The sequence below is a fragment of the Bos javanicus genome, chromosome 3 (assembly GCF_032452875.1).
Source record: "Bos javanicus breed banteng chromosome 3, ARS-OSU_banteng_1.0, whole genome shotgun sequence".
Taxonomy (NCBI): domain Eukaryota; kingdom Metazoa; phylum Chordata; class Mammalia; order Artiodactyla; family Bovidae; genus Bos; species Bos javanicus.
This window is the reverse complement of record NC_083870.1, coordinates 79,600,958-79,618,646: the sequence shown is the minus strand read 5'-3', so window position 1 is coordinate 79,618,646 and position 17,689 is coordinate 79,600,958. Positions and strand designations below refer to the sequence as shown.

General features: G+C 37.8%; 1 protein-coding gene and 1 pseudogene across 2 annotated transcripts in view; one reads left to right on the top strand and one right to left on the bottom strand.

Moving 5' to 3' along the window:
* PDE4B (phosphodiesterase 4B) overlaps positions 1 to 17,689 on the top strand; it is a 546,831-nt gene that overhangs the window by 112,575 nt on the left and 416,567 nt on the right. The gene's annotated exons all lie outside the window — the stretch shown is intronic.
* LOC133244460 (craniofacial development protein 2-like) lies at positions 6,037 to 7,053 on the bottom strand (annotated as a pseudogene).

Genomic DNA, 17,689 nt, shown 5'->3' with positions numbered 1-17,689 from the left:
GAATACTTACATAGCTCTTAATACATGCCCAGCAGTGCTGTCACAGCTTCAAGAATATTAAATCATTTAATCTTTATAGTAACTTTATGAAAAAGGTATTATTAGTATCCCCATTTTAAGGATGAGGAAACTGAGGCAAAAAAGCAAAATGACCACTGTTAGCAAGCGGCAGAGCCAGAATTCAAACCTACATAGGCAGGTCCGGGTCTGTGTTCTAAACTACTTAACTATGTGATGATTGATTTGGAAGTCAGCTGCAGAATTCCAAAAATCAAATATTACTTTCCCAGAATTGAACTACACACTCTAACTCCCTCAGCGCTATGCTTGACCTAGAGTTGGCACTGGATGGATGTTTGTTTACACAAGTGTTTAATTAAGATGATTCAGTTTGACATACTTTGAAATGATGATTCAGTTTGACATTCTTTGAAATAGGCAGAACCAAAGGCAAATCACAGTGTTACCCAGTGCAGAGGCTGCTCTTTGTTCAGAGGTGCCACTGGGCTCTAGTATCTAATAATAACCCATACTTAAGGCCCTAATACTAGTAGGATGATGCTTTGCATCTTGGATTTCCAAATCTTTGAGAGAATTGTCTTCATTTTACTAATTGCTCTTTACTGATACAATTTTTAAAAATTAGCTGTGGTGAAATACACATACCAGAATTTACCATCTTCAGATCAGATCAGATCAGTCGCTCAGTCATGTCCGACTCTTTGCGATCCCATGAATTGCAGCACAGTGTTAAGTACATTCATTTTGTTTTGTAACCAATTTCCAGGACTCTCATTTTGCAAAACTAAAACTTTATACCCATTAAACAACAACTCCCTGCTCTCCCTTCCTTCTAACCTTTGGAAACCATTACATTTTATCTGTTCATTACCTATGGACCTTTTGGTCTCATGCTTTCACTGACTAGCTGATGTGAAGAGCACTGCTGTGAACATGGGTGTGCATATATCTCTTTGAGACCCTGATATCAATTTTGGGGGTTTATGCTCAGAAGTAGAATTATTGTATTTTATAATAATTCTATTTTACATCCTTTGAATGGCCCTCATACTGTTTTCTCTAAAGGCTGCACCATTTTACATTCCCACCAACAGTGTACAAGTGTTCCATTTTTTCCTACATCCTTGCCAACCTTTGTTATTTTCTCAGTCTTTTTTTGACAGTGAGTGTCCTACTGAGTATAGGATGTATCTAATATCTCACTGTAGATACTGCAATGCAAATTTGATTTGCATTTACTTAATAGTGACACTGAACATCATTTCATTTGGTTTTTTTTTTTTTTGGCCATTTGTATGTCTTTTTTGGAGAAATGTCTTTCAAGTCCTTTACCCATTTTTTAAGTTGAATTGTTTTTGTTGTTGTTGAACACTTTATGTTAATATATTGTGTATATTAATTCCAAATCTGATAGGATTTGCAAATATTTTCTCCCATTTTGAAGGCTGCCTTTCCACTCTGTTGAGTGTGCACTTTGATGCACAAACGTTTCACTTTCTGATATAGTTTAATTTTACTTTTTTTGCCTGTGCCTTTGGTGTCATAGCTAAGAAAATGTTACCGAATCTGAAGTCATAAAACATTCACCTGTGTTTTCTTCTAGGAGTTTTGCAATCATAGCTCTTATGTTTAGGTTTTGATTCACTTTAAGTTGATTTTTTTTTTTTTTTGTATAGTGTAAGGTAAATGTCCAGCTTCATTCTTTTACATGTGAATATCTAGTTTTCTCAGCTCTGTTTGTTGAAAAGACTGATGGATATTTAAGTGAAATTTAAGCCATTTTCAAAATATTCATTGATACACTGAGGCACAATTTCTCTTTCAAGAATTTTCATTAGTATTGGGGAGACTAGACATATGTATATTTTAAATGCCTGTTGGAAATTTGGTCTGGAAATTTCACTGCTGTTCAGTAGTACAGCTAGCTGGGCTAGTTGCAAGAACATATAATAAAGTCAGGATAATAGATGCAATGTAACATTTTGCTAGATATAGTAGGATTCAGATTAGGGCAGGTGTCTGACATTGTAATCATGGAAAGTGAAAGTGTTAGTTGCTCAGTTGTGTCTGACTCTTTGTGACCCCATGGACTGGAACCTGCCAGACTCCTCTGTCTGTGGAAATGTCCAAGCAAGTATACTGGAGTAAGTAGCCATTCTGTTCTCCAGGGGATTTTCCCCACCCAGGGATTATAGTGTAAGTCACATAAAAAATGAGTATGTAAGTAAGCAAGTAAATAAGTAAGTAAACACTATCACCTAAAGAACACAGAGAAACGGGACTCTTAGCATTGGGTGGGTAGCCTGAGTGGCTCTAGTCCTTTGGTACCTTGGAGAGCTCTCAATAATCTCGAACTGATTTTGTTTAAGGTCCTACTGACTCTTTTTGTCCTTCTAGGCCTAGGCCTACATGATTAGGTTTATCATCGTGGTGGAACTAAATTTAGTCACTACTGTTGCTGCTGCTAAGTCGCTTCAGTCATGTCCGACTCTGTGCGATCCCATAGACGACAGCCCACCAGGCTTCCCCGTCCCTGGGATTCTCCAGGCAAGAACACTGGAGTGGGTTGCCATTTCCTTCCCCAATGCATGAAAGTGAAAAGTGAAAGTGAAGTCACTCAGTCGTGTCCGACTCTTATCGACCCCATGGACTGCAGCCCACCAGGCTCCTCCATCCATGGGATTCTCCAGGCAAAAGTACTGGAGTGGGGTGCCATTGCGGCACTACAGCTATACTTCAATTAGCTGTGATTAGGCTGCATGGTGCCAGGATAGCACCTTCATCCTGTTAAACCTTTTGGCCTTCTCACTGGATCATGAGCAGTGTTTGGGGGTTTCTCAAAGGTTCCAATGTACTGAGAAGGACAAATAAGCTTATCATGGGCTCACATTGTGGGCATGCTTTCTTTCCAGGGGAAGGATCCTGTTTCTTACTCAGACAGCAGAAGTGTTGCCAAGGACAAGGTGACATATGCTCAGTTCCAATTAGTGTGAAGACAGTAAACACGATAAAAACTCAGAGAAGGAAATTGTTACTAAGGGCAATAGAACCCATGAAAGACTCTGCGCAATAACTGGCCCTGTAGTAATGAAAGTTCAGACACCTGAGGAAAGGGAGTGGGAATTCCACGTGGAGAAAATGGTTAACATTAACATTCCATTAATTTCTGGGAAAGACAATTGCAAGACAAAGTCTTTATCTTTAAATTACATGTAAACCACCTGCGAGAGAAAAGAAACACAGAAGCCTGAACGAACATTAAAAGAATTACTCGTTATGTGGTAAAAGAATAAAGAGGTAGAGTATAAATGCAATAATGATGCTTAAGAGATAAAGTCTTAGGAATAAAAGATGGATGTGAAGAGGGCTAATTAGGGCAGTGTTCAGATTAGTCTTCTGACCTGCATTACTGTTTTGTTTCTTATAATGTTGTTGTTGTTTAGTCACTAAATTGTGTCTGACTCTTCTGCAACCCCATGGAAGCCTGCCAGGTTTCTCTGTCCATGGGATTTCCCAGGCAAGAATACTGGAGTGGGTAGCCATTTCCTTTTCCAGGGGATCTTTCTGACCCAGGAATTGAACCTGCATCTCATGCCTTGGCATACTGATTCTTTACTGCTGAGCCACCTAGAAAGCCTGTCTCTTATCTTAGTACTTCAAAAATAGATGTTATGTTTGTTTACCTGGACAGTTGACCTCTGGAAGAAATCTGGTAAAATAAAGGCAAAAACTCTTGTATTGAGGAAGATTTCAGTTATATGTATTTAGATCATTACTTCTGTGAGTTATTTCAGCCTGAGTTTAGTTTTTTAGCTCTTGGGCTGCTTCCTCATTCGTGCTTGTGCTTCTGTCTGTCTGCCTCTTGGCTCTTTGGTTCTCCATTCTAGGAGATTCCCCATGCATGAGGGAATAGAGTCGCTTGTCCTTACAAAGCACACTCAGTTCAGTTCAATTCAGTCGCTCAGTCGTGTCCAGCTCTTTGCAACCCCATGAATCGCAGCACGCCAGGCCTCCCTGTCCATCACCAACTCCCGCAGTTCACCCAGACTCACGTCCATCGAGTCGGTGATGCCATCCAGCTATCTCATCCTCTGTGATCCCCTTCGCCTCCTGTCTCCAACCCCTCTCAGCATCAGAGTCTTTTCCAATGAGTCAACTCTGTGCATGAGGTGGCCAAAGTACTGGAGTTTCAGCTTTAGCATCATTCCTTCCAAAGAAATCCCAGGGCTGATCTCCTTCAGAATGGACTGGTTGGATCTCCTTGCAGTCCAAGGGACTCCAAGAGTCTTCTCCAGCACCACAGTTCAAAAGCATCAATTCTTCAGCGCTCAGCCTTCTTCACAGTCCAACTCTCATATCCACACATGACCACAGGAAAAACCATAGCCTTGACTAGACAAACCTTTTTTGGCAAAATAATGTCTCTGCTTTTGAACATGCTATCTAGGTTGGTCATAACTTTCCTTCCAAGGAGTAAGTGTCTTTTAATTTCATGGCTGCAGTCACCATCTGCAGTAATTTTGGAGCCCCCAAAAATAAAGTCTGACACTGTTTCCACTGTTTCCCCATCTATTTCCCATGAAGTGATGGGACCGGATGCCATGATCTTCGTTTTCTGAATGTTGAGCTTTAAGCCAACTTTTTCACTCTCCACTTTCTCTTTCATCAAGAGGTTTTGTAGTTCCTCTTCACTTTCTGCCATAAGGGTGGTGTCATCTGCATATCTTAGGTTCTTGATATTTCTCCCAGCAATTTTGATTCCAGCTTGTGCTTCTTCCAGTCCAGCGTTTCTCATGATGTACTCTGCATATAAGTTAAATAAGCAGGGTGACAATATACAGCCTTGACATACTCCTTTTCCTAATTGGAACCAGTCTGTTGTTCCATGTCCAGTTCTAACTTTTGCTTCCTGGCCTGCATACAAATTTCTCAAGAAATTTGTGGTCTGGTCAGGTGGTCTGGTATTCCCATCTCTTTCAGAATTTTCCACAGTTTATTGTGATCCACACAGTCAAAGGCTTTGGCGTAGTCAATAAAGCAGAAATAGATGTTTTTCTGGAACTCTCTTGCTTTTTCCATGATCCAGCAGATGTTGGCAATTTGATCTCTGGTTCCTCTGCCTTTTCTAAAACCAGCTTGAACATCAGGAAGTTCACAGTTCACATATTGCTGAAGCCTGGCTTGGAGAATTTTGAGCATTACTTTACTAGCGTGTGAGATGAGTGCAATTGTGCAGTAGTTCGAGCATTCTTTGGCATTGCCTTTCTTTGGGATTGGAATGAAAACTGACCTTTTCCAGTCCTGTGGCCACTGCTGAGTTTTCCAAATTTGCTGGCATATTGAGTGCAGCACTTCCACAGCATCATCTTTCAGGATTTGAAAGAGCTCAACTGGAATTCCATCACCTCCACTAGCTTTGTTTGTAGTGATGCTTTCTAAGGCCCACTTGACTTCACATTCCAGGATGTCGGGCTCTAGGTCAGTGATCACACCATTGTGATTATCTAGGTCGTGAAGATCTTTTTTGTAAAGTTCTTCTGTGTATTATTGCCATCTCTTCTTGATATTTTCTGCTTCTGTTAGGTCCATACCATTTCTGTCCTTTATCGAGCCCATCTTTGCATGAAATTTTCCCTTGGTATCTCTAATTTTCTTGAAGAGATCTCTAGTCTTTCCCATTCTGTTGTTTTCCTCTATTTCTTTGCATTGATGGCTGAAGAAGGCTTTCTTATCTCTTCTTGCTATTCTTTGGAACTCTGCATTCAGATGCTTGTATCTTTCCTTTTCTCCTTTGCTTTTCGCTTCTCTTCTTTTCACAGCTATTTGTAAGGCCTCCGCAGACAGCCATTTTGCTTTTTTTTGCATTTCTTTTCCATGGGGATGGTCTTGATCCTTGTCTCCTGAACAATGTCACAAACCTCATTCCATAGTTCATCAGGCACTCTATCTATCAGATCTATTTCTCATTTCTACTGTATAATCATAAGGGATTTTATTTAGGTCATACCTGAATGGTCTAGTGGTTTTCCCTACTTTCTTCAATTTAAGTCTGAGTTTGGCAATAAGGAGTTCATGGTCTGAGCCACAGTCAGCTCCTGGTCTTGTTTTTGCTGACTGTATAGAGCTTCTCCATCTCTGGCTGCAAAGAATATAATCAGTCTGATTTCAGTGTTGACCATCTGGTGATGTCCATGTATAGAGTCTTTTCTTGTGTTGTTGGAAGAGGGTGTTTGTTATGACCAGTGCATTTTCTTGGCAAAACTCTATTAGTCTTTGCCCTGCTTCATTCCGTATTCCACGGCCAAATTTGCCTGTTACTCCAGGTGTTTCTTGACTTCCTGCTTTTGCATTCCAGTCCCCTATAATGAAAAAGACGTCTTTTTTGGGTGTTAATTCTAAAAGGTCTTGTAGGTCTTCATAGAACTGTTCAACTTCAGCTTCTTCAGCATTACTGGTTGAGGCAAAGACTTGAATTACTGTGATATTGAATGGTTTGCCTTGGAAACGAACAGAGATCATTCTGTCATTTTTGAGATTGCATCCAAGTACTGCATTTCGGACTCTTTTGTTGACCATGATGGCTACTCCATTTCTTCTGAGGGATTCCTGCCTGCAGTAGTAGATATAATAGTCATCTGAATTAAATTCACCCATTCCAGTCCATTTTAGTTCGCTGATTCCTAGAATGTCGACATTCACTCTTGCCATGTCTTGTTTGACCACTTCCAATTTGCCTTGATTCATGGACCTGACATTCCAGGTTCCTATGCAATATTGCTCTTTACAGCATCGGACCTTGCTTCTATCACCAGTCACATCCACAGCTGGGTATTGTTTTTGCTTTGGCTCCATCCCTTCATTCTTTATGGAGTTATTTCTCCACTGATCTCCAGTAGCATATTGGGCACCTACTGACCTGGGGAGTTCCTCTTTCAGTATCCTATCATTTTGCCTTTTCATACTGTTCATGGGGTTCTCAAGGCAAGAATACTGAAGTGGTTTGCCATTCCCTTCTCCAGTGGACCACATTCTGTCAGATCTCTCCATCATGACCCGCCCATCTTGGATTGCTCCATGGGCATGGCTTAGTTTCATTGAGTTAGACAAGGCTGTGGTCTAGTGTGATTCGATTGACTAGTTTTCTCTGAGTATGGTTTCAGTGTGTCTGCCCTCTGATGCCCTCTTGCAAGCACGCTACAGGATAGAAAAATAATCATTGATAGGTACAAATGATAGAAAAACTCTACTTTGAACAGTATTCAGTTTGATCTTTTACCAAGCCATTTTCAGAATGTCTCTAAAAATTATTCAGTCTAACCTCAATACATCTTGGAGTTGAAAATGTTTCAGAGACTGCCTCACTTACTCCTTACCCAATCAGGTAGCCTTTCAACCTGCATCACTTCTCTGGCAGCTGGTCACCAGGCTCTGTGTGAACATTTTCAAAGATGGGAGGCTCCCTATCCAAGGAAGCTGTTCTGCTGCTGACTAATTTTAACACTTGGAAAGGTCTTGCATTAAGCTAGCATCTGTATCCAAGACTTTAAATCAGTTGTGCCAGTTTCTTTCTAGGGAAGCTATGCCAAAGTAGGTCAATTCATATATTCAGCAAAATTTACTGGGCATTTAATGTGTACAAGGAATTTTCTAGACCTCCAAATGCTAAAATTGTGTATAAGTATATAATTTTCCTGGTAAGAAGACAGATTTTTAGTAAATGCTTTTTGTATCAGTAAATGGATGGATATATGAATAAATTGTAATGTTTTCTGTTTTATATTATGAAATAATAAACTATTGCTATATAAGTAAGTTTGATGTATTTCTTGATAAATGAAGAATGTGAGATTGAGCATATTAATATCTTCTACAGGGATATTATTATTTACTTATTTTACTGCATGCTGTAGTATAAAAAATTCAGTCAAGTTAGTATATATGTATTTATGTAAGATACATATTATAATTATAAATATGAAATACTGGATTAAAGTATTATGTGTATATCCTAAGGAGGCATATTTTAAAATATTTAATGCAAATGCACACATATATATATATATATATATATATACATCTCAATAAAATGCCTTTCATTTCCCACTTTGAAGACCATGTGTATGACAGAGTTAAGATTTATGGCTTTATTAACTTTCAAATATTTATATAGCCTCTCAACTAGCATTTCAGGTGTCCAATACTAACCTTTGTTCTTTCTGTTACAAGTCCAGTGAATGTAATGTGGTAACATTTCAGATTTGGTTCAAGGACATATTGAGACTCACCAAGTTTAAAAACATAGACTTTGAGAGAATATTAAGAGAACTAGGGAACTTTAAGGAAGGCTAGAAGTAATGCCTGAAAAACAAAAAAAAAATTATAAGAAAGCTGTGTTAATATAAAAGTACTACAGAAAAAAACCCTCTGTAGCAATGAATAAAAAGAAGTAAAAGTTTGAAACAATGCCAAAAAGCTAATATTTTGATTTCTTCAGGGGCATTATAATCAATTTGGAGTACCACATATAGTAGAAATCTAGGATTTTTTTTAGAGGTAGATATTTTCAAAGAAAACAACTGTACAGAGCTGAAATGTAAGTAATGAAATTCAGGGAAAGAAAAAAAAAAAAGGAAGTAATCCAAGTCTATGCCCTGACAGTAATGCTGAAGAAGCTGAAGTTGAATGATTCTATGAAGACCTACAAGACCTTCTAGAAGTAAACCAAAAAAAGATGTCCTTCCAACAACACAAGAGAAGACTCCACACATGGAAATCACCAGATGGTCAATACAGAAATCAGATTGATTATATTCTTTGCAGACAAAGATGGAGAAGCTCTATACAGTCAGCAAAAAAAAAAAAAAAAAAAAGTCTGGGAGCTGGCTGTGGTTCAGATCATTAACTCCTTATTGCCAAATTCAGATTTAAATTGAAGAAAGTAGGGAAAACCACTAGACCATTCAGGTATGACCTAAATAAAATCCCTTATGATTATACAGTGGAAGTGACAAATGGATTCAAGGGATTAGATCTGATAGACAAAGTGCCTGAAGAACTATGGATGGAGGTTCATGACATTGTACAGGAGGCAGTGATTGAGATCATCCCCAAGAAAAAGAAATTCAGGAAGGCAAAATGGTTGTCTGAGGAGACCTTACAGATAGCTGAGAAAGAAGAGAAGCTAAAGATAAAGGAGAAAAGGAAAGATATAGCCATTTGAATGCAGAGTTCCAAAGAATAGCAAGGAGAGATAAGAAACCCTTCCTCAGTGATCAGTGCAAAGAAATAGAGGAAAACAATAGAATGGGAAAGACTATAGATCTCTTCAAGAAAATTAGAGATACCAAGGGAACATTTCATGCAAAGATGGGAGCAATAAAAGACAGAAATGGTATGGACCTAACAGAAGCAGTAGATTTTAAGAAGAGGTGGCAAGAATACATGAAGAACTATACAAAAAAGATCTTCATGATCCAGATAACCATGATGGTGTGATCACTCACTTAGAGCCAGACATCCTCAAATGTGAAATCAAGTGGGACTTAGGAAGCATTGCTATGAACAAAGCTAGTGAAGGTGATGGAATTCCAGTTGAGGTATTTCAAATCTTAAAAGATGATGCTGTGAAAGTGCTGCACTCAATATGCCAGCAAATCTGGAAAACTCAGCAGTGGCCACAGGACTGGAAAAGGTCAATTTTCATTCCAATCCCAAAGAAAAGCAATGCCAAAGATTGTTTAAACTACTGCACAGTTGCACTCATCTTACATGCTAGGAAAGTAATGCTTAAAATTCTCCAAGTCAGGCTTCAATAGTATGTGAACCATGAATTTCCAGATGTTCAAGATGGATTTAGAAAAGGCAGACGAACCAGAGATTAAATTGCCAACATCCGCTGGATTATAGAAAAGGCAAGAGAGTTCCAGAAAAACATCTACTTTTGCTTAATTGACTACGCCAAAGCCTTTGACTGTGTATCACAACAAACTGTGGAAAATTCTTCAAGAGATGGGAATACCCAACCACCTGACCTGTCTCCTGAGAAATCTGTATGCAGGTCAAGAAGCAACAGTTAGAACCTGACATGGAACAACAGACTGGTTCCAAATCAGGAAAGGAGTATGTCAAGGCTGTATATTGTCACCCTGCTTATTTAACTTATATGCAGAGTACATCATATGAAATGCCAGGCTGGATGAAGCACAAGCTGGAATCAAGATTGCTGGGAGATATATCAGTAACCTCAGATATGCCGATGACACCACCCTTATGGCAAAAAGTGAAGAACTACAAAACCTCTTGATGAAAGTGAAAGAGTAGAGGGAAAAAGTTGGCTTAAAGCTCAACATTTAGAAAACTAAGACATGGCATCCGGTCCCATCATTTTGCGGCAAATAGATGGGGAAACAATGGAAATAGTGAGAGACTTTATTTTCTTTGATTCCAAAATCACTGCAGATAGTGAGTGACTACAGCCATGAAATTAAAAGACTCATACTCCTTGGAAGAAAAGCTATGACCAACCTAGACAGCATGTTAAAAAGCAGAGACAATGGTTTGTCTAGTCAAAGCTATGGTTTTTCCAGTAGTCATGTATGGATATGAGAGTTGGACTATAAAGAAGGCTGAGTGCCAAAGAATTGATTCTTTCTAACTGTGGTGTTGAAGAAGACTCTTGAGAGTCCATTGGACTACAAGGAGATCCAACCAGTCCATCCCAAAGGAAATCAGTCCTGAATGTTCATTGGAAGGACTGATGCTGAAGGTGAAACTCCAATACTTTGGCTACCTGATGTGAAGAGCTGACTCATTTGAAAAGACTCTGATGCTGGGAGAGATTGAAGGCAGGAGGAGAAGGGGACGACACAGGATGAGATGGCATTACCGACTCAATGGACATGAGTTTGAGTAAACTCTGGGAGTTGGTGATAGACGGGGAGGCCTGGTGTGTTGTCGTTCGTGGGGTGGCAAAGAGTCAGACACGACTGAGTTACTGAACTGAACTGAATACCTTTCTATCCTTCATTCCTACTATCTTATATGTCAATTAAATTTATCACACTATAAATTTAACAGGCTTGTAGCTGAACTAATTTCTTTCCAGACTGATGCTATCATGAGTTTCCTAATTTTGTTTATGGCATCACCACCCTCTAAATCTCCCAAGCTGCATGTTTTAAACTCGTCATTCTCTCCCCCATTTCACAACTAATTAGTTACCAAACTGTTATTCTGTGTTTGCAAATCTAGGTAGTAATTTAGCCTATCTTCTTAGGTACAGTAAACACTTAGATCTTTACCAACAATAGAGGTTTTATGCTTTTATTTCATTGTCAGTGCTGGGAAATTAAATGTCAAGCTTAGGATGGAAAATAGATTTAGATTAGCAATTTCACTCTTAGTGTTAGTTTTGAAGAATCTTGTCAAATATATATGTTTTAGAATATAAACACTGATGTCCTTTTTTTCTGATTGATGTTTTATTGTTTTCATTCTTCTTAGTCAGGGTTACAACTCTTGAGAAAGAATTTTAAGTATCAAAAGCATTTGGTTGGTATTGTTTTATAAGATAAAGGTGTGAATGCAAGTTTAGTTTTTTACTTATACAAACTTAGGAGATGCCCTTGAAGTATCAATGACAGGTTTTGTTTTGTTTTTTTCTCAAGAGTTTAACTTGTATGTTGGAAAGGATCATGAAGGTGATAAGAATTCAGGGTTATACTTCCTGCTTTGACATACCTGACTTTGGGCCTTGGGTAAATAATCAGTCTCAGTCAGAAATAGAGCTTGGACTTGATCATGTCAATGACTCCTTTCTAGATCTAGATAACACTGTGTCTCATGTCCTCTATCTTCCCACCCTGATTAGGTGAGGTCTATAGGATGGCTTAGATTAAGCCCTCAGGCTTTGGAGTCTGGAAATTTGGATATATATCCCGGACCTGTCAGCTCTGACACCAAGGAAAGGGTACTTACTTTTCTATGTCTTTGTTTCCCGGTCTTTAAAATAGGGTTAATAATTGTGAGAATTCCACCTGTTAATATATAAAAGGCTCTGAGGATCCAGGCTAGCATATAAAACTACTATTTCTTTGCTATTATTGATACTCTTATGAAGCATTCAACATGGTTCTGGCATGTAGTGTATACTCTGAAAAGTATTTGCTATTATTCTTATTGCCAGATATTGCTTTCCAGTTTCTACAAGCAGCATCTCAGACTTTGGCCACAAAGAAAAATAGACTAGAGTATATGCTCTTAACACAAATCTGTGCTTTTTTTACTTCAGCAAAGTAACCAAGAAAATGAGCTGGGCAAATGGCCTCGTGAGGGAAGTGTGCATTTCATCTGGTAATGCTATAACATATGCCTGTAAAGGACTACTATACAAGACATGGCTGAATCAGCTTGCTTTTTCTTTTCCCCAACTGCAAACCAAGATTTGCTTTGAGTAATGCTATCAGTTTGTGGCCAAGTGTTACTGTGAAAATGCATATTTAAATTTGTGACCATTATTTTACCTGTTATCTTTGTGTACTTCTTTAGTGGGCTTCCCTGGTGGTTCAGACTCTTGGTAAAACAATCTGCTGCAATGCAGGCCACCCAGGTTTGATCACTTTGTCAGGAAGATCCCCTGGAGAAGGGCATGACAACCCACTCCAGTATTCTTTCCTAGAGAATCCCATGGATAGAGGAGCCTGGAGGAGTATAGTTCATGGGGTCGTAGAGTCAGACACGACTGAGTGACTAACACACACACACTCTATTAGTATTATAAGCCAGTGAAATTTGAAGCTGTATAATTATATAGGAAGATTGCTGTAAGCTGGTAGAATGTAATTTTAAACAAGAGAGTGCCTGGAAACATTTTTAGATAAATATGATTTACATTACACATATTTTAGAGCAAATATTTTTCCATGTTACCATTGTTTAATGTTTTAGATTAGAAGATGGAAGATGAAGAGTCTGTTGATTCTTCTTTCTTAAACTATAACAATCTCAATATCTATTTATATACAATATTTATGAATGGTAATTTTACTTTTCCAGATAATTATAAGACTTGCAACTATAATAGCTCTGTGGACAAAATTTCTTGTTAACTATCATCATAACATAATGAAATCATTTCCTTACATCTAGACATAAAATCATGAACTATTTTGACTATTAAATTTATATTTTATTTTATAATCTTAACTTTAAAATGACCAGTTTTAAATTTCTCACCTAGTGATAATAATGATAAGTTATGTTTGCTAGATATGCAAATGTATTTTCAACTGGTATCCCATTTTTATTTTTCATCAGAAATTATTAACCCTAATTTAAGAATTAAATTCAGAGATATTAAGTGACACAGTCAAGTGCAGTGATAAAATTAGTATTTAAATCTGGGCTTCTGATGGCAAATACTGTATTTTCAGATATTTAAAATAAGTAGATTGAAATAGTTGATTAGAGAATCATGGATGAGGACATAACACTCTTTTGGCACAGATTAATGAGATAGGAATTATTACCACTTCTTTTTTTTTGGTATTCCTTTACAAAGAAGGACAATGGAAAGGGGAATGGGACAGGAAACATAGTCGAAGGAAAGTGATTCATAATCAATATGTATGGTTTAGCCATGAGAAACGCTATATCCCATTGGTAAAAATTTGGTGCAGTATGCCGAAAACAAAAAACCAATTCACATTTTTTTAATTGAAAAAATTTTGGAATTGATAATGTAGAAGAAATATAAAATATCTCAGTGACCCACATATTTACTTTTATGTGTGTGCATTTGGCTGTTTGCCTGTTATTCCAGAATTGGGCTCAGCCTGCAAGTAAATTAGAGAAGACTTGTTTTCATTTTTAATTATTGATCAGCTGCCTGTAAGATTCATTTTCTATTAATGCGGAGGTGGGATTGTGTTTTTCCTTTCTCTTTAGTTCTTGATGAACCCCATATGGTTCTGGTGCTCAGTGCTCTTTAATAATTCAAGCTTATCATGGAAAAAAGTCAAGTTAAAAAAATCTACATCGATGGTTCTCAAAGTATTTTTTCCTATTAGCAGTAGAAATAGTTCTTCAAGTTAAATTATAATCTAGACTCAAACTTTTAAAAGCACATTTAAGCAGAGCTGCTTGGTTTGCATATGAGAAGACTATGACCCTCTCGTTCCCTCAACTTTCCATCCCTCTGTGATGGCCCCAGAAATGGCTCCTTTAAAGCCTGGGCATCCATTGAACAGAGTTAGAAATATATTGATGTGGATGATAAAATGATTAGATAGAATTAGCCCTGGCCCAGGGCTGAGACAACCAGATCTGAATATAAACCATCACCATACTACCAACAGGCTTTATTACCTTGAGCAATTTTATTACATATTGTTTCATCCTCAGCAAAAACGAAGATAAAATGGTGCCCACTTCATAAAACTGTTCTAAGAATTGAAGTCATACATTATAAAGTGCTTTGCACATATTATTACTAATGTCAATATTTAATCATCTCTTCTAAGACATTCTCTACAGTGTTGCAGTGTTGGCAGCATAATGAAGTGGTAAAGATAACGCTGCTCACAGTAATTATGACTTTCTTGAGAGACATGAATATTTCAAATTATAATCCTGAGACACTACAGTTTATGTTTGTTTTGTTTTTTTTTTCATCTCAGGTTTGTGTGAAGACATATGTAAAATGTACCCTCTTTGAATAATAAACTGTAAAATATTCTTTAAGATACTGAACTGGTGAAAATCTTTAGATATGATCTAATTTTCTTTGATGGTGGGTACAGTTAAAATAATTTCATAAGGGCAAGATGGCATACCTTAATCTTGCCATGTGCAAATAGGCTCTCAATTCCACTCAGGGTAGGCTTCTAAAACAGAGTTGCTATGTCATGGTATCATTATTCAGTTCTTAATAAGCAATCCATTTCCCTTTATGCCTTCGCTCCTCCCTTTCTTCTCCCCTTTCCTTATTTCTGTTTTCTGCACACACTGTGTTTTAATTACAAAGCAAAAAATAAAATGGGTGTTTCAACCTAAGATGGTGGTGGCTGTCCAAAAATAATTGAACCTTCTATTATCAAATGTCACTTTAATCTCAGTACTATGCAACTAAAAATTTTAGCAAAAGCATGAAGTGAGGGCTCTCTGGGAGAAGTTATCCTCCAAGGCAGTGTGGACAGAGTGAAGCAGTGAACGCTTTGCTCCCACTCTCTCTGTGCCCACCAGACCATCTTGCTTTCCATTGGGTCTGCCACCCAGTCCCTGACCCGGGCTCTTCTTGTTCATCCTTTCTTATGGCTCACTGGCTTCTTGGAGAGCTGCACTTAGCTCTAACAGGATAATGCCTATTCACCACTGACTCCCAGGACTAATGCATACAATTCTCCTGTTTATTGAATGAATTAAAAAGATTTCTTCTTTTAAAATATACATGCCTCTGAAAAGTAGTGTATAGTCATACCTTGGCGATATTGCTGGCTGGGTTCCAGACCACCATAACAAAGCAAATATGGCAATAAAGGTCGTCAAAAAATTTTTTTTTGGTTTTTCAGTGCATATAAAAGTTATGTTTACACTATCCTGTAATCTATTTAAGTATTCAATAGTATTTTGTCTGAAAACAATATATATACCTTATTAGAAATACTTTATTGCTGCAAATGCTAACCATCACCTGAGCCTTCAGCAAGTCATAATCTTTTTACTGGTAGAGAGTCCTGCCTCAATGTTGTGGCTGCTGACTGATCAGGATGATGACTGAATGTTGGGGTGGCTGTAGCAATTTCTCAAGGTAAGAATTCGAAGTTTGCCACATCAATTGACTCTTCCTTCCAAGAAGTGATTGCTGGGTATCATGCAATTTTTTGGTAGCATTTTATCCACAGCCGAATTTTTTCAAAATTGTATTCAATCCTCAAGGCCCTGTGGTTGCTTGATTAATTAAATTTATGTAATATTCTAAATCATTTGTTGTCATTTCAACAGTCTTCACTGCATTTTTACCAGGAGTAGATTCAATCTCAAGAAACCACTTTCTTTGCGCATCCGTAAGACTCAACTCCTCATCTGTTCAAGTTTTAATCATGAGATAGTAGCAGTTTAGTACATCTTCAGGCTCCACTTCTAGTTCTCTTGCTATTTCCTCCATGTTCTCAGTTACTTCTACTGAAGTCTTGAAACTTTCAAAGTCATCCATGAATCATGACATTTTAGTGGCATCTAGAATGATGAGTCCTTTCCAGAAGCTTTTCAATTGACTGTCCTTATCCATCAGAGGAATCACTATTTTGTGTAGCTATAGCTTTACAAAATCTTTCTTAAATAATAAGACTTGGAAGTCAAAATTATTCTTTGATACGTGGACTACAGAATGGGTGTTATGTTTGTAGGCATGAAAACAACATTAATCTTTTTGCACATCTCCATCAGATCTTTTGGGAGACCAGGTACATTGTCAATGAGCAGTAATATTTTGAAAGGAATCTTTTTTTTTTCTGATCAGTAAGTCTCAACAGTAGGCTTAAAATAGTCAATAAATCATGTACACAGATGTGCTGTCATCTAGGCTTTGTTGTTCCACTTACAGATCACAAGCATAGTTGATTTAGCATAACTCTTAAGGGCTTTAAGATTTTTGAAATGTTAAATGATCATTGGCTTCAACCTAATGTCACCAGCTGCATTAGCCCCTAACGAGAGAGTCAGACTGTTCTTTGAAGCTTTGCTGCCCGGTATTGACTTCTCCTCTCTAACTATGAGAAGTCCTGATGGCATCTTCTTCCACTACAAGGCTGTTTTGTCTACACTGAAAGTCTGTTGTTTAGTATAACCACCTTCATTGATTATCTTAGCTAGATCTTCTGGATAATTTGTTGCAGCTTCTACAACAGCACTTGCTGTTTACCCTGAACTTTTATGTTACGCAGACAGCTTTTTTTCTTAAACTTCATGAGCCTGACTCTGCTAACTTCAAACTATTCTTCTGCAGCTTCCTCACTGCTCTTAGCCTGCATAGCGTCGAAGAGAGTTAGGGCCTTGCTCTGGATTAAACTTTGACTTAAAGGGAATGTTGTAGTTGGTTAGATCCTCTATCCAGACCACTGAAACTTCATCCATATCAGCAATAAGACTGTTTAACTTTTTTGTCATTTGTGTGTTCACTGGAGCAGCACTTTTAATATCCTTCAAAAACTTTTCCTTTGCATTCGCAACTTGGGTAACTGGTAAAGGAGGCCTAGATTTCTACCTGTGTCAACTTTGAACATGCCTTCCTCACTCAACTTTACATTTCTAATTTTTGATATAAAGTAGGAGATGTTTAACTCTTCCTTCCATTTTAACACTTAGAAGTCATTGTAGGGTTATTAGTTGGCCTAATTTCAATATTATTCTATCTCTGGGAATAGGGTGGAGAGGGAGAGTTATCAAAGAACAGCTGATCTTTGAAGCAGTCAGACAGAACACTTATGTTTGTTATGTTTATTGTCTTATATGGGCCTGGTTCATGACTCCATAAACCAGTTATGATAGTAAAGATCACTGATCACAGGTCACCATAACAAATATAATAATAACGAGCAAGTTTGAAATACTGCAGAATAACCAAAGTGTGACACAGAGACATGAAGAGATCAAATGCTGTTGGCAAAATGGT